At 38.2% G+C, this 26030-nt stretch overlaps 1 long non-coding RNA gene across 1 annotated transcript; it reads right to left on the minus strand.

Annotated features, from left to right (window-relative positions):
- Nucleotides 1–574: 574 nt before the first annotated feature.
- Nucleotides 575–24633, minus strand: LOC118501848. The gene is made up of 3 exons (XR_004904511.1): nt 24619–24633; nt 24257–24263; nt 575–708 (listed from the first exon to the last, which is right to left on the minus strand). It is a non-coding gene; the product is annotated as an uncharacterized LOC118501848 (long non-coding RNA).
- Nucleotides 24634–26030: the final 1397 nt, after the last annotated feature.

Genomic DNA, 26030 nt, shown 5'->3' on the forward strand with positions numbered 1-26030 from the left:
ATTGGATCTGTTTTTCAGCTTTGTATGCAATCACGCTGTACAAAAAGCACTGACCTTTGTAAAGCAAAATATAGAGCTTCTCCTAAGCTCTTCAGTGGACTCATGTTCTACTGTACTTGAATGGAGATTTTGTGTTTGGGAGAGGCATGAGAGGGTGGAGGGGTACAGGGAAAAATGGGATTTGGCTCATTTAATATGTACAGAGCAATGGACCTTTTCCATTTCTTTAAAATGTTGATGTCCTCTAATTTAGCACTGTGTGGTAAAACTTTCTGCAATAGGACATAGTTTCTATTGGAACTATTCAATATATGGGGTGGGCACAAGTAGGTTTACAGTTGTAACACAAATAAATATGAGAATAAACTCTGTGTTGCATACTCAACTATAAACATATTTTGCTCACCCCTATGAGAGCCATCAGCCACAAGCGTTGGCTGAGCACTTGAAATGTAAGTCATTTAACTAAGAAGCTGAATTTTGAATTTTTAAAAATTTAAATTTAAGTAGCCACATGTGACCAGTGGAGACAATATTAAACAATTTAGTTTCAAGCATTAATTTTGACATTGGGTTGGCCAAAAAGTTCTTTTGTTTTTTTCCATATGATGACTATAGTAGTGCTTAAATGTCTTTAACTTCATTTGAAACAATTTTGTTAGGTTGTATTGTGACAGCTGTGTGCATATCAGTGTGTATTTACAAAAACTTATTAAAACCAGTGAATCTTTGTGTAGCCATCTTAATATTGAAGATGGAATATGCAACATTTTCAGCATATTTTGCTTTATTATTTCAAGAAAGGTAAAAATGCAACTGAAATACAAAAAAAAAAGATTTGTGTAGTGTATAGAGAAGGTGCTGTGACTGATAGAACATGTCAAAAGTGGTTTTCAAAGTGTTAGGCTGTAGACTTCTCACTGAATGATGCCCCATGGTCGGATATACCAGTTGAAGTTGACAGAGATCAAATTGAGACATTGAGAACAATCAACATTCTACCATGTGGGAGATAGCCAACATAAAATATTCGTATTGATGAAGTTATTGATGAAAATGAAAACTGTGTTATTTTATTTTATGGAAAAAATTAAACACACTTTTTGGCTAACCCAATATTTGAGCTTATAGAATTTATAGCTGTGTTGAAAACTATAGACCCCCGTCTACCTAGAAAAATGTTAAATGCAAACACACACTTTTCAAGTTTTCACAGATGCTATGAGTCACTTCCCTAGATCTGTAGGTGTCTGGGCACACTGAGGACTTGAATTCTAGAGACACATGGGGCATGAGTCATGGCCACGAGCTGTGCGGATCAAATTAGATAATATTCTTAAAGTGTGTTCTCTCACCTGAGCCTATTAATACTACCTGCTCCATATTCTTGCTGTGAGAATTAAATGAAAACATACACTATCACTCTTAGCTTAATGGTCGAGTCTGTGACATAATTATAGTAACATTTCACATGGTAAGTGGAAGGGACTTTATGAATCCTGGTCTGTGTCAGTCTAGGTTCAATCAGTAGAATGGAACCACTTGCACATATTTTGGGAACAGGGTATATATGACAGGAATTAGATCTTACATGAAGGTAGGAGAAAGTGGAGATCCAAAAAGCAGTCACTAACCATGTTGTCCTGAGGCCCTGGACCACATGGACAAGTTAGAGCTTGCAGGAAAATTCTAGAAGCAAAGGATCTCCAATGTCTAAGTGGAGCTGTGAAGGGAAAACTAGTGGGGGAGCCAATAGTAATTATCCGTTCAAAGATGATGGTGTGCTTTCCTGGGCTTGTAGTTAAGGGTCTGGGTGTGGGCTTGGGGTCACTGAAGGTTGACAGGGTCAGCAATTAGAAAGGCAAGATGGACTAAGACTGGGAGGAGAGTGCAGATGAACCAGATTTCATTGGACAGCTCTGGTCTGTTGTTCTAGCATTTAACTGCCAAGTTCCTTCCAAGAGTAATGGCTTTGGCTTCATTTCTGCCCTCTAATCTTATACAAGTTCTTATCTTGGCCAGCTCTACTTTGGAACCAGACAGGGAAGGGAATTCTGTGGAATATAGCTTCCAATCTCAGTGAAGTTGATAATACACATTCAAGCACACAGTCTAGTCTCCTTATTTTATAAATGATTTTGATTCTATCATTTATAAGTGATATGATTTTAAAATCACTTATAAGTGATTTTATAAATACATATATCTGATCTGTCTTTGATAAATGGTTTTCAGGATGCCGTCAGTGATTGGCACAAAAATGGTCAATAGGAGATCAAGATAAGAACACAGGTCGCTTCATCCTCAAAACATGGAGGCCCCTGTCTACCAAGCCACAGTCTGCCTAACACGCCCTGAGTGAGTTCTGTTTCTTTACTCTCATGCTGGTAACAGAGAATAAAAGGCTATGTCACTTCTAAGGAGAGTTCACATTTCCATTCAAAGACAGTGGCTTGGGTGGAACTAGCAAATGATCACTGGAGTACACAGAAAAATCTCAAGGCCAGATTCCTCACAGGGCTTTTTATGTATGTGCGTTTTGTTAGCCTTTGACTAAAATTCAAGTATATTTTTGTAAAAATGAAAAATTAGTATTACTTTCCCAGCAAGCAGAACTAAAGAATGTATTGTGCTCACATTTATCTATTGTGCCAGCTAAGAAGATAAATCAATCTCCATTCTTTTGTGACAAACTTATAGAAATAATGGTGTGTAAGCAAATGAAATGCAAGGGAATTATTTATGTAATGGAGACATTTGTTCTCATAAATTGTCAAATTATAAATAGCAGCAGACCTGTTGGGTTTTCCTAAGGCTGTGCTCTTCGCTTTTATCAAATTTATTTATGATTTATGTAGGCAGATGCATCAGATTGAAGAATGATAAAGAAAATGTGACTTGCCTAAAAACAGAATCTAGAGATAAGCTTCCAAGTTTAAAATGTACTGAATCAGAATAGAGAATTTCACTGTGGTGATGATATTATATCTATATTCACCAAAAAATATAAAAATAGCCACAGAAAATACCTTATACTTGCCCATTCATCACAAAAAACTTTGTGAAGTTGGTAATACAATGCCCATTTATGCATAAGGAAAAATTAATTCTCAAGGTAATGTAGCGACTTGCTCACGTCATTGTCCAAGTCGATGGTGAAGATGGAGGACGGTTTGCTTTTGCCCCAATGTATAAATCTATTTAGTGTTAAGTTAGTTTAAATATGTATCTAGCCTGAAACTAGCCTACAGCTTAGGAAATCCAAGTCTTGCCTTAATTATGTACTGCAAAGCTCCATGTTCACTTCTATATAAAATGTGAGTAAAAAGAACTCAAATTGCAATGAAACTGGCTAAAGAAAGGTCTGGTGAAAAACCACATGCCTCCAGGAGCACACACCATGGGACAAAGCATCATGATCACTTGCTCAGGCTCATGAGCAAGTTGAGTCCCTCTATTATCAACATTTTTTATCTCTGTGATATCAGGCATATCACATCTGTTCTGAAAAAGTCCAGCCATTGTTAATATAATGAGAATGGTTTTTGCAACATCGATGTAACCTGGCAGCTAAGGAGAGTGGACTGGAATGCATATACGTGAACAGTGACGACTTCACTGTTCTAGTCAGTGGGAGTGGTAGACACCATTGAGTGAGCATGTGTACTGTGTGGCTGTTGCATTCAAAATGACTGAATAAATAGAGCAATGAATCTACATTAAATTTTGTGTTAAGCTTGAACATTCCTTGCAGAAACTATTTGGTTGATTGATTCAGAAGGCCGAAGATATGGGCAACTGGTGATTGGCAGCTAAATCATGACACACAACTGCTCATGCATCATGTTCTGTGTAGTTTTTTGGTGAAACATAAAATCACCCAGGTGACTCAGCCCCCTACAGCACACATTTGGTGACTGGCAACTTCTGCCTTTTTCCAAAACTAAAATCACCTTTGAAAGGGAAGAGATTTCAGACCATTGATGAGATTCAGGAAAATATGACAGGACAGATGGCAATTGGGAGAACTGTGTGAGGTGCCTACTTTGAAGGGAACTGAGGCATTATTGTCCTGTGTACAATACTTCTTGTATCTTGTACCTTCTTCAGTGAATGTCTCTAATTTTCATAGCACATGGCTGGATCATTTCTGGACAGACCTCTGTTCCCCTATTTCTGGCACAGAGTTCCTAAAACTCTTTTATAATTTAAGTGGTAAGAGTACTAGGACCATCTGTTATTCTAATAGTCTGTCTTTGACCCCAATTTCTGACAGAGTTTTTAAATCCCTTGGAATTTCCCAGGTCACAGCAGTGTCTTTCATTCTAATGAGGTGACTGTCAGTGGGTTTCTGGTAGGGGGCTGGTCACCAGAAAGACCAAGTCATGATTAGAAAGTTAGAATTTTCAGGTCCAGGCCCCATGTTCCAGGGAGGGGCTGGGAAGGGAATTCCCGATTGATCATGCCTACATGATGACGCCTCTATGAAACTCCCAAAGGCACAGGGCTTGGGGAGCTCCTGGGCTGCTGAACATATGAAGATGCTGGGAGACAGATACAGAGAAGGCCCAGGTGCTTCATGGCCCATCCCTCACATCTTGCCCTGTGCGTCTCTTCCACCTAGATGTTCACCTGCATTCTTTATCGTATCCTTTGGTAACAAACTGGTAAATAGTAAGTAATTGCTTTCCCGAGTTCGTGAGCTGCTCTAGCAAATTAATCAAACCCAAGCAGGGGGTCGTGGGAACCTCTGACTTGATCCGTCAGCAGCACAGGTGACAACCTGGACTTGAGATGACAGCTGAAGGAGGGGTAGGGGAGTCTTGTGGGACTAAGCTGTTAACCAGTGTGCTATCACCCCTCACTCCAGGTGGACAGTATCAGAGTTGAATTGAATTGTAGGAGACCCATCTGGTGTCACAGGATTGCTTGGTGTGGGAAAAACTCCCACACATCAGGGGACAGAAATGTTGAGAATGCCGCAGCAGTATGAGAGTAAAGGAGAAATGCAGGGGTAGTACAGGTTTTCTATACAGTATCCCTGGAGACAATCTACATAAGCAGGAACTGTATCACCACCATAACTATTATTTCTTTAGCCCAAACTGTCTCTTGCATGAAGGCTTAATAAATACTTGGTCTTATTTAAAAACACACAAAAAAAACAAAACAAAAGAACCTCTTCTGAGCTTTAGACTCATGTTACCAACTAACTCATCAACATCTGCCCTTGGAGCGGTCCTGGACATAGCGCACATGGAGAGTCCCAAGCTGCATTTATCACCAATCCTTCCTGCAAACTGTCCAAGAGTACTCACCTTAGTTGACCCACCCCCAACTACCCAGTAACCCAAACTGGAAATCTGGGACATCCTATGGTGCATCAATGGCCAGACAGGGACTGAGGGAACTTCGCCTTTCCGTGCCTCCGTTTTCTCACATGTAAAGTGAAACTATAATAGTACGTACCTTCCATGATTCCACTGCAGATTAAAGAAGCTCATGCATATACAGTATTTAGAACTCAATAAATCTGTAACTTTCATTTCTTCTCTTTTATGCCTCATGCTTCATTTATAACCAGATCATTTCTTTCCATGTTATAAAAAATTTCCTGGCTCATTATTTCCATTGCCTTTATCCAAGCCCTTACAGCCTTTTGTGTTTTAATTGGTTAACCTCTATTCATTGTCTACAGACCATCTCAACCTTCCATTTCCACTGCTCCCCTTTGACATGAGAAAGCGTGTCCTCTATTCTCCCAACAATTCACATGTACAGGATCAAGCCACTCTTTTCTTAAAAAAAAAAATGCTATCTCCTCAGTACTTAAAAAGTTAATTCCCACCCTTTTGAATAAAGCCCTTTAATGTCCAATGAAATATACTTTTATTGATCATCTCCCATTTCATCCCAACTGAGAATCAGAACTGTCTACTCGCACACAGCATGCTGTCTACATTAACATTATTTTATTATTCCACTCTTCATTAATGCAACCTTATAATTCCAGGCGGCTTTTGTCAGGCAAGGTAAAAGTTTCAAATAACTATAAAGTATAAGATGAACCTCCTGAAAGATCCGTCAGCTCTTCAGTGGAAAAGTGACAAATGATAGTGAACACCCTGAGACTCTTTGACCCTCTCTCTGGCTTCAAAACCCTTGCCTTGCTGCTGGGTACCAATGCTAATCACATTATCATTGTTACCACCCTCCCACTTACAGACCAGCCTTAAACTTGATTTTGGTCTCCGATAAACACTCTAACTTTGCCCTTCCCTCTCTCAATCATTACTGCTATGGGGGTAGATCTCTTACTGAGGTAGGCAATGAACCCAGTTTTGTCTTACTGGCTTACATTTTGGGCAGCATGTACTTGACACAACCCAGCCAGTATCAGAGAAATCACAGTTCCCTGAATGCCCCATTCTCAATCACACACACTGTGTCTTTTCACAAATCTGTTTCCACAAGTGTGGATTGCTTCCCACCGCCTCATCAACCCCCACTGTCCCCATCCGGCAAACTTAAACTTTCAGATTAATTCGATATGTTATGTGAACTCTCCTTCAACACTTACAGTTGGAGACAATTATTTCCCACTTGGGGCTACTAAAACAGATCATATATCTCAATTGTTATATATCCCATGCTACATTATAAATGCATGCATGCTTTTCATGCTCCACTGGTAGTGTTTGAACTCCCTGAAATCAAATAATTCTGTTTCTTTCACCTCAGCATCTCAAACAATCTGTCTAATGATGGACACATTATAGCAATTTATTTATTCTTTGTTGAGGAAGTCAACAAGCACCTTAATATTAGTATTCATAAACTGTTATATTTTAAGATATGAAATAAACCCATAACTCAACAAGTAGAAATGAAATAAAATGTACAACATGACACTCTATCCCTCATTACAAACATTTTCCCCTTTTGGAAAACGATAAGCCCAGGAGAGTGGAAGCAGGAAGGTGTGTCTGGGGTGTCCAACCTTTTGGCATCTCCGCACCACACTGGAAGAAGAGCTGTCTTGGGCCACACATTAAATACACTGCGACATGTAATCACACACACAAAAGAATCTCATAGTGTTTTAAGTAAATTTACGATCTTGTATTGCGCCGTGTTCACACCAACCCTGGGTGGCATGCAGCCTGCGGGCCACAGGTTGGACACCCCTGGAAACCTCTCAGTCTTTGGTAGAGTTTCTCACCCTCTCTTTCAAGTTGGATTAATGCTCTCTGCTTATTTTGTAACATGTTGCTACCTCATTAGAAAACCATGTTTTGTTTTATGTTAGGTCAGGTATTTCAGGGGTGACTCTCAGATGTAGAAAGCAGATACTGTGGCAAATGGAAGTGGATTCTAAACAGAGCAGGAGTTGGACAACTTCATTCACTACAGTAGGTGTATTTCTCTTACATTCCCCTGTTCACTGTAATTTTAAGTTCTTATTTCTCTTCCATTCAGTAAAGAAAACTTGTACATAAGCAAAGTAGACAATTTTCTAGGATTGGAAAGAATACAATTTGAAACCAGAGGACCTGTATTTTTAGTACTACATATGCTGTTCTACATATAATTTCTTAATAACTTCCTCTTACTGACCTGAGATTTAAAACTGAGTTAAAATTCCTACTCAATTCACAGAATTATGTAGCAATTTTAACTTGATAATGTAAACAAAAAGTGTTCTAGGGATGATTAAGATTAGGGCAAACACTGGCTATTACTACTCCATTCAGAATTTGTTTAAAAGGGGATTATTTTCTCTAGGCTAATTATGTATGTGTTATGATGCTTTCTGCAACAATATCCCGAGACATGGCCCATCTGCGGAAGCTCCACTGGATAGAGTATATGCAAAATTCAGCAACTGTGTATAGTTCCACATCTGCATAATGATTACTTCAAGGTCCCGTTAGTCCTTTTATACACGATCTCAAACACAATTCTCTTTTTTGGAACGAAATTTTACTACAACTGTGAGTTTAATCACAAACAAGAAATCAAATGGCATGTTGGCAAGCAAACGAATTCTCAGTGAATCTGTGGAAATCGGGACTATTTGTTCCATACCTCTCTCTGGTTATCTCAGCCTTTTCTTCAAAGAGCTGATTCTAGAATGCACTCAGCTACCCACCTTGGACCAGACACAAGTAGAGGAGCAAAGTTGCAACCAGGACATTTTTTTTCAGACTGCAAGCAGTGGGAAAGGAGTGAAATTCAATAGTAATCAGAAAAGGATGGATGAACACAGAGAAAATGATTCATGTGCAAACAGAGAAGGGTATAAGTGAGCTTCATTCTCTTTCAAAATTGTCTAATTCCACAGTGTGAAATAATAATTGGGTATGAATAAATGGGTGAAGAATAATTGGGTATGAGAGAAGCAGTAGACTAAAAGAAGGATAAAAAAAGCAGGGGTTGCATCAATCAGAGGGTTGTATGGAATTTGGGAGGAGGGCAAGAAGACATTTGGTCCAGGTAGGCCTTTTGAACTTCTGGGGCTTTCGGCTGTTCTTTCAGGTAAAGGTCATGTTCATCATTAACAAGCACTCTTCTGCATAGAACTTCCTGTGTTGTGTCTGCTGAGCCTTTCAGGAACAGGCTGGGAATGACTACATGGACTTTAGGAATGTGAGAAGAAGCCCCTAGCAAGGTTTGCCTCAATGCCATCCTAACTTACATAAGTATCTTCCCCTCTGCTCTCACCCTGGGTACCCTCCAGGGTGCTGTAAAGCTGCTCCTGAAGTGAGGTGCACACCGCTCCCTGACATCCCCGTCAGTTCAGCTCCTGAGGTTCGTTCCCGAGAAAAATGTAAGGGATGGATGAGAGCACTGGGCTGGCTCTCTGGATTGCAGCCACCGGAGAAGTCATAATGTCTTTGGGACTTGGAACAAGTCAGAAATAAACTTGCTTTTCTGGATTATTGGACAGAACACAATAATAAGTGTATAAGAACTTTGTCTGTAAACTGATAGGTAACCTTTAAAAATGAATACTTCCCCTCACCAAGTTCTTAATAAATTCTTGGCATTCCTGGTATAGGCCAGTGTTTATTTACAGAAGGTACAACATGCATACATATAAAATGTATACAAATGTCATACACAGACACACATTTCGTGCAGCTCAAAGTCTGCAGGCTATAAAGAAACACTCCCGTTTTTATTCTCTACTCATACACGGTCCTTCTGATACTGGATGTGTGGGTTTCCCACATAGCAAGCCAATTCTCTGGCACCAGCTGAGTATCCTATCCACACTGTAAATTAATTCTAATACTAAAATATGTAAATAAATAAATACAATAAAAAACTAATTCTAATACTATCTACCTGGAGATAACATCACACCCCACAAGTTAAGGACGCAGTCCCACAAGATTGCTCCCCTTCCCCCACTTCAGATGCCCATCACAATTATCACTTGTACTTTTGATTGACCAGTATAAACTGGGGTTCCCATGGACCCCCTCCTTGGGTTTGAACACTTGCTAGAATAGCCTGCAGAACTCAGGGCAAGACATGAACCAGTTTATTACTTAATAAGGGATATGAACAAGGATACACACTGATAGCCAGATGAAGAGATACACAGGGTGAGATCCAGAAGGGTCCTCAGGGCAGGAGCTTCTGTCCCTGGGAAGTTGGGGTGTGCCACCCTCCTGGGACATGCAGATGTCTGCACCAACCCAGAAGCTCCCCAACACCTGTACCTTTGGGATTTTTATGGAGGCTTCATCACTTAGGCCAATCAATCACTGTCTCAACTTCCAGCCCCTCCCCCTTCTCTGGAGGATGGGGCCTGGGCCTGAAGATTCCAAGCATCTAATCATGGCTTGTTCTTTCTGGTGACCGGCCTCCATCTGGGAGCCCCACAAGGGTCACCTCATGGGAACAAAAGACACTCTTATCACTCAGGAAATTCTAAGGGACTGAACAACTCTGTGTTAGAGACCGAAAGATTAGAAGCAAAGATGATCCTAGAACACATTACTTTGTGCAAAGTACAAAGTGAAGTACAAAGACTTCAGGAGCTCTGTGCCAGGAACTGGGGATGGGTTTTATAGATATAGAAAAAGATAGTATATACTATATATTCTATTGTTTCACTCAGACAACCAACACAAGAGCTCACTGGACAGAACATACACTCACAGGGGGTCTAACAGCAGGTTAGGTTTGCTCATGAACCCCCAGAATCAGTTCAATCCAGCAGCACAGGGCAGCCCCCAAGCTGCCTGCTACTCATTTCACAAGGAAAAAACATGCTCTAATATTCTATCTTAAGATCCTTAGGCTTTCCTACCTACCAGCATGTCCTGGGCCACGGAGTCAGCAAAATGCCTACCAGATATTACTTTACTGGTAATTATTTCAATTCCTTTTGAAGCCACCTTTTTTTTCTTTTTAGCTGATGAACTTTCATGTTTTTCTTGGTCTCTGGCCTGCCAAATCAACTCAATCTAAGGCCCAGAACCAGTCTTCTTTCCTGGAAATGTCAGCTGTATTCTTAGTGCCCATTAATTCTGAGAAAGTTAGTTAAGCCTATTAACCTGTACAAAAACAGATGGCAACATCTGGACCACACCAAACAGATGCATCTAGGTCCATCCTAAACCAGGTTACCATTGACTGATTCTTGTGTTCAGATTGCAAAGTGAGTACTAAATTCAAACTTATATTATTAGCTGATTTTGACAATAATATCCTGAAGAAATGATTCATAATGTGGCTAAAAAAAGAAAATATAGCCCTCATAATTATAAATATGTCCCCAAATCACCTCTTTAATGTATAGTGTTTCAATGTAAATAATGCATGTGCCTTTTTGTAAATACCAATTGTTTAAACCTATCTGCAATCAACTTGCAGGTTGAATTACAGTTGACCTTTGAACAATGCACTGATTAGGGGCACCCACCCAATAGCCGAGCCGGGAACTCTATATTTGCCTTTTTTAATCCATTCAAGGATCCCTTACACCATCAGCACTATTATCACCCTCAGGTAATACATAAACCTGAGACTTTAGTACATTATGTCCCTTGCCTAAGGTTTGGAACTCAGAACCAGGACTAGCTGACTTTAATTAAAGCCTGACAGGCAAGGAAGCATATCCCTTGGTATCGTGCTGGTGGAGTCACACCCCAAACAAATTAGAAAAAAAGGATTTGATATCAAAGAGAGCAAGCTTGTATAGTTGATACTTTCTTTTAACTAGGTATATCCTTTCACCCTTTTTATATGAGGCACGTATATACCATCCCTGTGCTTTCTGTACTAAACTTATAGTGCAAAGAAAGTCTTATAGAATCAGCCAAAAACATTGTATTTCCTGTTGATAAAATGCAGATCTCCCCACTAAAATTCAATGACTTCATTTCTAAAGGTTAAATTTAATGGTTCTCACAGCATAATTTTAGCTAGTAAATATAAGAAACTGAGGGTCATTCAATAAAAGTATAATCTAGGGGGGAAAAAACCTTCTTTACTTTCTACCTTTATCAAAGTGAGCTCTACTCAAGAAAACCTTATAAGTTAATGAATAAAAGAAAAAAACATAAAATAATAATGAAAAAGGAACACAGAGTAAGATTCACTTGTATAGCACCAACAGTATGTATTAATAGAAAACAACTTCTAAGGGGGAAAAAATTAATGAATATAGGAAAAAAATTTGGTATTCACAGACATAGCCCCAATGTAGGTGTATTTAAATTTAAAAAGCCAGACAATCCAGAGCTGCTTACTTGTGAATGTGAGTGCAGAGTTGCATGGATTTCCAAAGGCGGCTGTAAAAGATTCCCGCAGATTGGGTGGCTGGCAGCAACAGAAATGTACTCTTTCACAGTCCTGGAGGCCAGAATCAGGGTCTTGCTCACTCTGGGTGTTCTAAGAGAGAATCCATTCCTGTTCCTTCCACCTTCTGTTTATTTATGGCCATGTTACCCTACCTCCAGCGTTTCGTGCAAAAATTGCCATCCATCTCCCTCTTATAATGATGCACATATTTGCGGTAAGAACCCACCTGGACAATACTGGCTTTTCTCCCCATCTCAAGATTCTTAATCACACCTGCAAAGGTCCATTATCGGTTGGTTTGGGTTTTTTTTTTTTTTCCATTTAGGATAACATTCCCAGTTTCCAAGGATTAGGACATAGATATCCTTTTTTTTTTTAACTTTTGGTGAGGAGGCATTTTTCAACCTACCACAAGTGTCTTCTTGGCAAATCATTGAAGAACAGCGCAAATGGAAAGAAAAGTTTGGACCTACAGTATATTCTGTTGCTTCATTACTCAGAGCCCTTAACCAGCCCAGCAAACTATCCAGCTAATCTGAGGGTTGGGTGCTAACTGCTCACAGCTGCCTTCTTCTCTGCAGAATTGCCTGCTAATGGAAGATGCCCCGCTCGCAGCCTGCAACCAATGACTGAAAAGCATAGGAGTACAAAAGACCAGGTCTGCTGCCCCAGTAATAGTTAAAAATGTCAGCTTACATATATAAGCCTGATTTAGCAAAATGTTTTTCATAGAAACACAAAATCTCCATCCAGCAAATGAAAATATTGCAGCCCACCTTTTTTGACTGAAATTTTAAATACAAAATGCTAAATGGTCACAATGAAGTCTGTAATGGAAATAGCCAAAGTTTTCGTTCTTTGTCTTTGCTATCACTGTGCTATTGTCTATTTCAAATGTACTATTTAAATGCAAGACTATTTAGACCCACAGTGATTTAAATGTCACCCAAAGTGAATCCAAACAATTCTATCCATTACCAGCTGGTTCTCAAATACACACGTGCAGCTGAATCTGCATACAAGTTGGGATCCACTATATAAATGGGAGAATCTTACATTAGTTTCCAGGTGTAATAGAATACCTATTAAATAATAATTAATAAACTATATAAATTTGAAGCTTTAATATATATTACAAAGACTGAACAGAATCTGAAACAATTCTTTCAGCTTAGAACTCAGATGAACCAAAGATTTTTGGAGTGACAACTGCAAGTGTGGAGAGGCAATGGACTGCTCTTTAGCTGACTTTGTTACCGCTTTTTCAGTGTGTTCAGATGAAGGAAGTACCCCCTCATGGTCTAACCCAAGACGGAACACCTCCCCACCCTCGGTACTTCCTTAGCTGGGCAAATAGGACAAATAGTTTTGCTTTAATTGATGACTGATGTTCAATGAAAAATGAATTCTAATTAATGTCTGAAGGATAATACTTAGGAACATGCAGCTATAGTGGAATTCTGCTCAGTTTTTAAGTAATAAAATAAGATTTGCTGGTGACATTGCTTTTCAACCTTTTTTTCCCTGGAGTTCCTGGTCAAAGGGAGAGAGAGAGAGACAGAGAGAGAAAGAGGTAGGTAATAAAAGTCAAAACTAGTGGAAAAAATGAAACAAGAGGATTGCAATGATGGCACCATATCCATTTTTAAACACATCTAAAGGATTAACTGTAATAGAATTAGTAATAGAATCCAGTAAAATGGCCGAATTAAAAAAAAAATAGGTTTTCTATGTATTAGTGAAGCCAGTTAGAATATATAACATATTAAAGTTTCCTCTAATAAAAAATGTAAATAGCTAATAGTGCTTTCTAAGAGCTATGAAAATTTAAGTAAATTAAAAAACAAATGTCCCTGGATGAAAAAATTGAATAATTAAAAAGATGTGTAGCCACAATACTTCTTACATTGGCTGAAATATTATTAGATGTCCCCATGGAAAATTATTTGATATTTGGCAAGATACTTTTAAGTTATTTGGAAATATTTAGAGAAACTCTTTTGAAAAAGTAAAATAAGGAACTTCCTCATATATGTATAAAATGCATCTATTACTTAAGTACAATAATTAAATGAGTAATTTATAGGTGTAACATGGGATAGATAGATCTGTGAGCTAACATAAGTAGTTCTGAAACAGACCAGAGAACACTAAGAATATGATATGATATGATATGATATGAGGTAATATTTATATGATGTGTGATATGATACAATAAGCATTACACATCAACACAAGGGCGGCATAGAGATATTCCAGTAAGTGCTGGAATCCTTGTTTGCCTATAAATTCTGACAAGCAGATATTTATATAATTATATAGTTATATCTCTATATATGCATGCTATAAATTATGTAAGAGAGGCTTATCATTAAGGTATTATAAATATCTTATTGAGAAGGCAGAGAAGGATATTCACTTATTAAAGCACGCATAAAGTAGCTATTTGTAACAGCAGAAAAACTTTCTTTCTTTAATACAACCTTTCTTCTTTCCTTCTCTTTTCTTCTCTTCCCTTTCCTTTTCTTTTCTTCCCTACCCTCCCCTCCCCTTTTCTTTTTCTTTTTCTTTTCTTTTCTTTTCTTTTCTTTTCTTTTCTTTTCTTTTCTTTTCTTTACTTTTCTTTTCTTTTCTTTTCTTTTCTTTTCTTTTCTTTTGATTCAAACTGGCGTCACCTAGCACTTGGACTCACCTGCCTCCTCCCTTGCAAGTCCACTCCCTTTATCATTGAACCCTCAGGACAAGGAGGTTCTGAACTGCATCAAAACACCTTAGGAACAAAGCCTCAGAGACCACAGACACAGAGTTTTAACCAAACTAGAGACAACATCTAGGCCTCAGTTGTGAATCAGTTCCAGACCCAGGAAAGTGAAAGACCCCACTGACCACACCCACACACGCTTGCAAAACCAGACAGAACAATGCCATGGCTGACATCCGGAACAGATGCACTGATCAACTACTCCTACCCTAGCATCAACCCATCAATAGAGACCATGACCTTGACCATGACCTAACTCCCCTAGTAGCATGACTAAGATTTTCCCCTTATATAGCCGATCCTCTAGAAGCCATTGGGCAGCGAGAGTTTGGAACAACAGTTCATCTGTGCTTCTGGGTTTGGCGCTATTTCCCTAACCAATAAACCTTTACTTGGCTGCAAACGTGTTCACGTTTGATTGAGCTTTGACGCATGTAGTTTGGTAAGTTTACAGACTCAAAAGTTCTCTTATATATTTTTTCTCCCCAACAACTTTGGAAAGCACAACACACATACACACATGCACAAACTGTTGATCAAATAAAGTACATCAAAATAAATCCAGAAATTGAAGAATTAGTTATAAAAATAAATGAAAACAATAACTAAAAGGAAATAGAAACATTTAAATGATGACATCATGGGTAAAGATTTTTAAGAATTAATAAATTCTTGCCCTGGCTGGCATAGCTCAGTGGATTGAGTGCAGGCTGCTAACCAAAGTGTTGCAGGTTCGATTCCCAGTTAGGGTACATGCCTGGGTTGCAGGCCATGACCCCCAGCAACTGCACATTAATGTTTCTCTCCCTCTCTCTCTCTCTCTCCCCCTTCCTCCCTCCCTCCATTCCCTCTCTAAAACTAAATAAATAAAATCTTAAAAAAAAGAATAAGTTCAAGAATTTGTACTTGCTACAGAATAATAAAAAGATTTAAGGACAAAAGTAAAGTAAAACTGAAAAGATCTTAGAATATGTATCTCTAAAAATATACCACTATAAATCAGTATCTTGAAAACAATGATATGCAAAGATGTTAGAAAGTCAGTTCACAGGAGGAAGAATGTGAATGACCATTTAACATGAAAAAAATGGCCATTCCCTTTTATAGAGAAATTAAACTAGCATGATACATACAATACGATCCCATTTTTCATCTATCAAATTGACACAGATTAGAAACGGTAGTGGTGATCAAAGCTCACTGGCCAAGGTAACGGTCACTGATGGGAGTGTAAATTGCCCCAGGTGACGTGAAAGGCAATTCAGCAATATGCATCCAGTGTCTTCCAAAGGGTTTCTGTACTGTGTGCCTTAATGCAGAGATTTCATCTCTAGAAATCTCTGGTAAAAATATGACATGTGCAGACAGAGATATATTACAAGGAAACATATCCAGGTAGGAGGGTTCCTCCTTTGTGTGTGTATGTTTTATTTATAATAGCAAAATTTGGAAACAGTCCATATGTTCAGAAGGAAAGGATGTATTAAAAAATATGTGACACATCTATGTTATGGGTCATTGTGCTGCTATGCAGCCATATTGTCCAATGATATTTTTAACATAGGACCACACAATAAAACGTTACAGGAAAAAGCACACCAAATTTATCTGTGCATAAAGAAAAAGAACAAAAACACATAACTATACTGAAAAATACTTGAATGTTTTTATACTTTCTTATAACTCAAGTTTTATAGATGAACATATACTGTTACAATTAGAAAACAAACATTTTTATACTAAATATAAATGCAAATTTTAGTCATATAAAGGAGTTTAAAAACCTAAGAATTGAAACCATTTCATGGATGTTACATTATATCTTTTATCATCAAGCTTCCTAACAGTGGAATAACAGAAGACAAAAATCCCACCTTGCCCCCAAAGCAAAAACAATAACTACTAAATAACACACACACATGTGCACACACACACACTTCATTAACATGTGGCTTAAAAATAGATTATGTTCAATTTATATATGAAACGTTTAATAGAAAACTACTATGATATAGCAATTTGAACATCTCAGAGATACCGTTTCACATTTGGGGGTTATATCACAAATAGAAGCTTTGGGTTGTGTCAATCTGAATTTAAAATGTCATCCTCATTACCATCAACCAAAAAAATGTGTCATTTATCCCTGTCAAGGTTAGTAATGATATGCTAAACACTAAACAAGAAATATGATTGATGCCTTTTTTGTTGTTTTAATCCCAAACTGGCTTAAGGCAGTTAGGCGTATGCATAAGCCTTTTTCACATTTTAGCAGTTTACCTTTTTTCTATATATTTTACACAAGTACGATACTTCCTCGCTAGAGCATTAGGTTATTTGGAAACAAACAAACAAAACAAATTCCAAGAGGCACAATGCTTCATTGCCTAAAAGTTCCTGATTTATTTGCATTTCAATATCTGAATCCTTCTTTATTCATAACCGTAATTACCACAATCACTCATTCTTTAACAGCTCTCATTTCCTTGACTTCTCTTCTCCTAGACTCCAATTTGTAACGTCACCTCCATGAAGATTCATTATATGGCATTCTACAGGGTGGCAGAGGGGATTTCTCTCAATCTCCACTCTTCATGCATTTATAAGTCTCTAGGTGCTCTTGCCTGAAACATCTTGTAAATTGTGCCAGTCCTGTCTTTAGGAGGTGGCTAGCATCCATATGATAAAAGAACTAATTTCTAAAAAGAAGAGTTAACCCAAATATATTTCTTTTTACAATGGATATAGATTTTCCATTAAAAAAAGAAGAATCTTTTATTTCAAATGATCCAATAGGGTGATCCAGAACACAGTCACCACTAATCATTATATTCTGGGTACTCCAAATTTAATATGCATGCTTACTGTACCATGAATTTTATTGACTGTATTTTATATTAATTGTTAACTTGCCACTCATATTTTAAAACCTGGGTGCCATCTAGACGTATCCCTAATAAGCTAGCAGCAATTCCTATAGGATGGACCATCCAAATGTTGCCCAAAGCTATCTTCTCTCCTTTCACTGTAAAAGTCCTGATGGAAGTCCTCACCTTTGAGTAGTGGTTGAAACCTTTGAATACCATGATTTTTCTGCCCACACTGATACATCTTCCTTTTTCACATATATAGATTTGATTGTCATACCTATATAAAAAATTCCCCAGTGGCCCCTTGTATTAATTAGGGTAGAGCTAGCTGTAGTGACCAAGAAAATCAAAAAACATCGGTGCCATGACAGAATAAAGTTGATTTTTCACTCATGTCCAATGTAGGTGTTCTTGGTTAGCAGAATGGGGTGGTGATTCAACCAGTCATTCAAGAGCCCAGGTTGCTGGAGACTCTGCCATCTTGCCCCCTGTAGCTTCCAAGGTCACCCTGAGTATCATTATTCAAGCAGCAGATGGAAGGCAATGAGGAAGACTAATAACTGTTTCACCACCTTGACCTGGGAGTCTCATATAACCCTACTGCTTACATTTAACTAATGAACATTAGTCGCCAGCCAGGGAACCATTTTAGCAAAAAGTCTATATTACCGAAGGAGACCCCACATTTGGGGGGTCAGTTTGCATTCTCTGATATTATTTCCACCCCCAGACTTTAGAGTAGAAATGCAAGGGGGTGATCTAGCCCTTTACTAACGTACCCCTTGGCTAGACATGCTTCTTTTCCCATGTTTCCCCTTTGCAGATCATACATGTCTCAGGCCCCCAAACTGTGCTGTTTCAGGATTTCACCATTAAGCCCCTAGATTTCTGCACAAGTTGTTTCCTTGCCTGGGTTTCTCTTTACTCTTGTTGATAGTTTCCTGAATCCCAAAAGTAGGATTGGGAAGTTCTCAAATCCATTTTTGTGCAGCAACTAATACATAGAACACATTTGACGCATGACTGCCCTTTGTCTGAGTTTCCTACTTCATAGTCAACTCTTGAAAGGAGGGGTCACTTTATGCCATTGGAGGGGTTCAGAACGTGCCATCCCCAAATATGCTACTTTGGCGATATGGGTTATCATGAACTGAGAGTCTCTCTGACCTCCTCCTTTCTATTGAAAGACAAGTCATAAAATTTCCCAAGAGAAAAGTGCCCTCCCTGTACTGGGAAGAACATTTTATCACTTGACTGGGAATCAATGATGAAATGGTTCTGTACAAACCAACCTCCTAAAATAACCTTTACTTTCGATTAGTTTCCCCCCCATATATTTCGCAGTCACTCTCTCACATTTACTACCCTTAGCCCAAGCCCCTTTGCTTTGCCACATGTCCATAATTTATTGTTCTTCATTTACTAAAGTACATAGCTTTTGGGTCTAAAGCTTCTTTGGGTCTTTATTTTCTGCTTAAAGACACATGAAAATATAATATAAAAATTGTTGCTTTTTTTCCAGTTAATCTGTCTTATGTCAGTTTATATAAGACAGATTATGTAAACTGTAGGCTCAACCACAGATCCTAGGAGGGTAGAAGGAAGTGTTTTTCCTCCCCTACATTATTCAGTTCCTTTAGGGAAGGGAAATGCCTTCTTGGCTAACAAATATGTCCTAAATTTCTTACACATAATAGGTATTCAATAAATATTTGTTGGATGAGCAAATGCACCTATCTTTGTATTATTAGTATCTATCAATATTGACAATAGACTCATGGGGTACGAATGCAAGAAAGAAATTAAAAAATGGGAAGAAAAGGATCAGGTGGCAGGGAAGGAAACTTGCTTATTGGTTTGAAGTCATAATACTATTATTGAAGTAAAATGAGTGAAAAAGCAAATGGATTCATATTACAGTCAGATACTTCTCCATGGACAGAGAGGGCAATAACTTTCCTTAATGCCTGTTATCAGAGACTTCTTATTTATATACACCTCTGGATAATCTTAAGTTTCTAAACCGCAGTAAACAGTATTTGAGGGGGTCAGGGAAGACCAGAGAGTATTATGATTTAATTCAACCAGAAAGACATGACAAAAAATGTTGAAACACAGAAATGTCCTGAATGAAACTGAAAATACTCAGAAAAAAAATAAGAATCTTTCATAGCTAGTTTGAAAAATATAGTGTGTGATATCTTATCTTGGTTAGAAACATAAATAAGAGCTCATAGAGACCTCCCAGTTACAGAGCTGTTAAGAAAGTACCTGAATGCCAAAATAAAGCTCCTTATAAATGTCTATTTATAGTTTTTTCAAATGTTTGAAAAGTTTCTGTGAAATATCTCCAAATATGTTATTGATAGAAAAGTTTTGTTCTCCTCTTGGCTCCATGCATGGTGTCCTGAGATGTATTCAGCCAAAAGGCACCTAAGAAGTTGGGGGAATGACTTCATCACATATGGAGGGTAATGAGCTGGAGCATTCTACTCTGGTGACATCTCCGAGAGAAATTTCCTCACTTGCCTAATCCCCTTTCCCTGTAGAAAACTCAATGTCTTTGCTCCCATATTCATCTGATGATTGAATCTTCTAAGGCAAAACATACTTTCCTCTGGGACCTGTACCTAATTATCTAACACTGAAGATTACAAAGGGAAATGTTCCCTCATTTTTTTCAGATAATCACTTAAATTCATATCCCTGATTTCTAATTAATGTATTCAAGATCTGATTCTAATTATCTCTCATTGTAAAATCCCCTCATTTATCTAATGCCCCTTAAGATTACGGCCTCCTTAAATTCTGTAAACTCAACCTCTTTTATTAACCCTATCATGTAGATTCATCTATTATTTTCATTTATTTAAGCCATTCAGGAATTGCGTATTTAGAATGAAAATACAAAATAGTGTGGATATGGAATTAACTCTATGATCTCCACAAAATGGCAAATCCAAGATCTGGAAGCAGCACAAAGCTTCTGCAATTGGTTTCCCTGGGAAGCTGACTTTGAGATGGACTTTAACGTGCAAAAGGTTTATCAGGAAGTGAATTGGAAGGGGCAAAAAGTAAGATTGGGCAAAATGTGAACTTGAACTTCAGTGTGATCTCAGTGGAAGTCACAGATGACCCTGCAGAGAGTTGTGAAGATAGGATACTTCTTCAAAGTTTTCCCCATTTCAGGGTTGGACAACTGATGGGCTCATTTGACTTTTGATTAGTCATTGGCTGCAGGCTGTCCTGGAAGTGGACATGATTTTGGGTGTGGCAGATACAATACCTGAAGGGGGCTGAAGGCTAAAGCTCTGGCAGCTGAGAGATTAAATCCTTTATTCTCAAAGGATGATTTGGACCTTAAATTATAGCATGTGCTACAAGACTGTAACTGCACTTAGGTAAAGTGTAAAGAGAGCCTAAACCACAGAAGGTAAGATACAAAGAAGTGGTTGAAGTTTGTATCAAGAGCAACAGTTGAGATCACCAATATCAAGCAATCACAAAGGAAATGCAACCAGCATGGCTCACTTGGAAAGTTTGGGAATGTCAGGCACTGCCCATTTTAGACCTGCACTTTTGTGTCCTCATTTGGAAAGTTGAAACTTTAATACATTTCTCACAATGTTATTGGAAACCTGTTTAAGACCCTTTCCTTGGCCAAAAGAACCATACCTCCTCAAGCACTGAGGGAAAAAAAGAGGGAATCTTTCCACCCAATAGCATAGGCACTCTTTGCAGAAGACTCTCAGCAAGATAGCTGCTATTTCAAGCTGAATTGATTAACAGCTTGTTGATATGATTTCTCACTAGTGTCTATGTAGCATTTTTCAGTGGGCACACACTGGGCTCATGAACTACTGGGGCCCTGCTAAGACCCTGAATCAACAGAGCAGTGAAATTTCTCTTCTCCAAATGGCAGCTGGCTAAGAGGGTAGTTTACCTGCCAAAGGGAAGACCTGGCCTGACTTCACACATTTTAATAGTCCTATCTCATCACACTTTATGTAGTTACCCTTTCATGAAAAAAACAGAACCACCCCTTATATCCTTACCCTTTTTCAAACATGGGAAATATTTGCCAAATTGATATGGTGGTCTGATGAAATAAAATCCCAGTGCACAGAAGTTGTGACATATTACAGTGCCTAGTGGACTTATTGTCATATTCACGTCCAAAATCCATGATAATTATGTGTTCTTATATTAGAGAAATAGCTGTAAAGACAATATTGATTTAAGCATACATATAGAAAGTCATTTGTAGCACAAAATGGTTGCCAAAAAAAATCCCGATGGAGTATATTATATCATTAAAATTATGCTGTGAATGACTTTAAGAGTAATAAAAGTTTACTTTGTACACTGGATTTTATTAACAATAAATGCCCAGTTACACAATTGCACTTTTACTAATCCATTAAGCTGATGTTTTAGAATTACTTATAAGGAAATGTTACTATGGGATACAGTAAAATACCATACTGGTAGCTATAACATAGTAAATTTTAATTACTATTCTTATAAAATATAAATTAACATGGTGGCAATTCACTTGAAATCTAATTAACTTGCCTTGGTTATCTTGTTCAATGCCTGCAATAGGCAAATAATCTTGACAAAGTTAACATATTAATAAGAATATTATTGTGCATTTTCCCCAATTTAATTACTATTTAATTATATTACTATACTTGGCTTATCTACCAGCAAAGTATCAATTTTGTAGATAGTATCTGTAACATCACTTGATCATAGGTCTTAAAAACAACCCAGTGCCTTCTTAATACTGTGTAAATTATTAAATGTATCTGGGTTTAATGTCCAGTGCCCCAATTTTCTGTCACTCTATACCAATGGGGCTCTGGCTTTTTCACAGATTTCTTATGAAGGAACACACACACACACACACACACACACACACACACAATGTAGAATTTCAATTTCCATGCCCTAGGCAGCTGCCCTAATAAATAGACAGACATAGGAAATACAGAAGACTGGCCGGAGAAAGAGATTCCAGAGCAAGAGCCAGGTACCAAGGTCAACTTAGAGGTTATGGATAAAACAGTATTATTTTTTATAAAACTTGACATTGCATACTTGTAGAAATACTCATAATATATTGAGTTTCATTTATTTTTAAAAAGTATTTATGTAAAGCAGCTCCAATTTTCCTAATATAAGGGAAAATCTATTATGTAACAGAGAATTGAAAATCTAGTGTATTTTCAGAGGCTCCTTCCAGCTCCCTAGGTCCTCATGAAGGGAACTGGCTGGTGCAAGCTCAGGGCCTTGATGTTGTCCTTGTGGGGCATCACACACTATGGGAACTACCAGTTCCTTATTCTATCCAATTCTGAGAGATTTTCATGAGACCCCAATCACAATAACTTCTCCAGCCTCTTTGATCAGCTTCTTCCCAATCATTTGCATGTTGAGGAAAGGGAGTGGGTGCCAGAAGGGCACAAGGAAACTTCCCAGGTGAATTGATCTGCAAGGGCTGCTTTTGCCCTTTATCCTGAGAGATTTCCGATGCAATCCTGTGAGTGTGAAGTCCTGGCATTTTATGATCTTTAGCATCTGCCCAAAGGAGCTGTGCTAATGCTCCAAGCCAAACTTCAAAAGATGTCAATTTCTATTCCATCCTATAGCCTTATTTATAGAGACAGCTGGAAACAGTCCAAGATATGGAGATAGGTTCTTTTTAACAAATTTTCACTCCATTAGCTAAAAAGGAAAGGGAAGAGAATGCAAATGTGGATTCCTGCCATCCAAATCTATCTAGCCTCGAAAGTATTTGGCAGATGCTAAGGGGGAAATGGAATTGTGTTTTTGGGTATCTGAGACATTTTAAAAATTAATATCAAGCCTCTGAGTACTTATAAATCAATAGCACTACCTTTTCTAATTGATTGAGATCATGATATGAGATAGATAGGTAGGCTGATAGAAGAAAAATTTGTAATCAGAAAACCATCCCACAGTAATTAAAAAAATTCAGAGACTAAAAAGTGGGTGAAACTTGCTAGAGATAATAATAGTCTTTTAAATATATGCCCTGGCTGGTGTGGCTTAGTTAGTTGGAGTGTTGTCCCATAAACCAAAGGTCATGGGTTCAATTCCCCGTCAAGGCACATGCCTGGGTTTTGGGTTTGCTCCCCTGTCTGGAGTATGTATGAGAGGCAGCAAATCAATATTTTGCTCTTGCATCAATGTTTCTCTCCCTCTCTCTCTCCTTCCCTTCCCCTCTCTCTTAAAAAAAAATCAATAGTCATATCCTCAGGTGAGAATAAAATGTTTTTTTAATTTTTAAAAAATTAAATTTCACAGGGAACCTTAGTCTATAGTGAATATCCTTACCAATACGTCAATACTAACTTATTTGAGCCCAGCAAAATAGACATTATAACATCTATTTTATAGATTAAAAAACCTTTGCTTGAGAGACTGAGTGATTTCCCCAAGTTTACCTGCCTAGTAAGTGATATTCCTATGATTTGAACTCAAAACTTTGAACGCCAAGCTCAGGAAATGTTTCCACTCTCCCTCACAGGTGGGTCTTAAAAACAAATTTAGAGACACTATCACCGACATCATAACTCTTTTCCCCCTCAGGTGTTTCTTCTGCTAGGAAACAGTTTCCTTAGAATGTATGTCCTAACTTCTAGTTTTATAACTTTCAGGCCATTTGGGCCAACAGTATGAAAAAAAAAGAAAAGAACATCTGACCTTCCACACAGATCTGGGCCCATCCCAAACCAAAGGAACTTCTGTGGTTCCTTGTTCAGAACTTAATACTGACAACAGCCCTAAGTGACCTAAGTGAAAATAAGTATTAGGGTCTAGAGGGACACAGAATTAAAGCTTCTGACAGCGAAGTTTGTCTAGTTCTAGCTCCTTACCTTCCCATTAAGAAAGTCTGGGATTTGGAGGCTGTAAGATAGGCCACATAAGGTTAAAGCATCAACACCAAAGGCAATCAGAATATTTATCATGAACTATATTGGAAAGGTGTAAAACCACAAATAATGCTATACCCTAGGTTCTGATATAGTCCATTTATAGATTAAAAAAGAAAAAAAGCTCTTAGGTCTAACAGGGGTGTCCAGCCTGCAGCCTGCAAGCTGCATGCATCCCAGGACGGCTATGAATGCGGCCCAACACAAAATTTGTAAATTTACTTAAAACATTATGAGATATTTTTGTGATTATGTGTCACAATGTATTTAATGTATGGCCCAAGACAACTCTTCTTCTTCCAAAGTGGCCCAGAGACACCAAAAGTTTGGACACGGCTCGTTGGGGGGGTCTAAATACTAATGCAAAATCAAAGCTCTCTCCTAATGAGGGGGTAGTATTTGCAAGCATGTTATTTGATTCCATATTTTTGCTCTGAATCATTAAGTTATGCTGCCTTCATAGTATTGACAGAGAAATGTGCAAAATGGGGTGAGGGCCCATGATTCCTAATGGCTCCTGAGAAAAAATTTATTACTCAATAAAATATGGTAGAACTATCACAAGTACATAAAATCAGCTATATAATTTCTGGAAATTCTACATCAATTTCTTCTTTATTCTGCTAAATTCAAATCATGCTTTCTCAAGGGGAGTGATATCACCTCTAAGGATGTAAAAACTGGTTCTTGGGGGGCAAAAAACCCCTGCAGTTTTTGTGTGTAAATCCCACATCTGCATATGGCATGTAAACAGACACCTAGTATACCTGTAGTATTAATAGGCTCTGTAAAATGGCTCCCCGGAGAACGATAGTTAAAAAATTGAAAAAATATTATTCTAGCTAAAAATGTTAGGCATTTAAAACAAAGAGCACTTTGGTAGAATTCGAAGGAGACTACATTTTAAATGTTACATGAAAGTGATCAGTGCCCTGTCTCCCTCCCCCCACAGTCTTTTTTGTCACATCACTTGGGTGAAACTGTCCACATTTTAGTCTTGCTCTGAAAAACCATTTTGTTGACCCTAAGATTGACTGAGTTTGTAGTAGCAAAGCAGGATGTGAAGACTGGGTAAAATCTTTTACCGTAGAATCTTGGTGAAATCCTGCAATAATGTTCACCGTGTGTCCCACCACCTTAGTCCCTTCCCAGTTAAGTGGGGCCAGATGAGTAGTGCTGGCCCATGGGCTCAAAGCAGAAGCTAAAGAGCGTCACTTCTAGGGCAAAGCATTCAAAGCGTGTTCCAGGAGGTGTGGCTCTACGGAAACTGGCAGAGCCTCCAACAGCTTGATTCCCTGTGGGACAATGTGGGGCATGGTCTGTGTCCATCTGTGTTAGAAATGTAGGCTGCATGAGCAATCTTCTCTCCTGTGTTAAATCACTGGAATTCTGGGGTTCATTTATTACAGTCTCATAGACTAGCCTGTCCTGAAAAACGCAAAGGGGATTGTTAGTTTTGAAATATGGAGTTGATATTGGGGTTCCAAATTTATTAATCCCTGCAGTGACTTTATAGCGGTAGTTTCCACAAAATATACTGTCTTATAAAGGCCTGACTTTATGCAACAAATATAAATGTTTCATACACTTCCTAATGGAAAACCCATAGGTCTTCCC

This window comes from Phyllostomus discolor, chromosome 7, assembly GCF_004126475.2.
Source record: "Phyllostomus discolor isolate MPI-MPIP mPhyDis1 chromosome 7, mPhyDis1.pri.v3, whole genome shotgun sequence".
NCBI lineage: Eukaryota > Metazoa > Chordata > Mammalia > Chiroptera > Phyllostomidae > Phyllostomus > Phyllostomus discolor.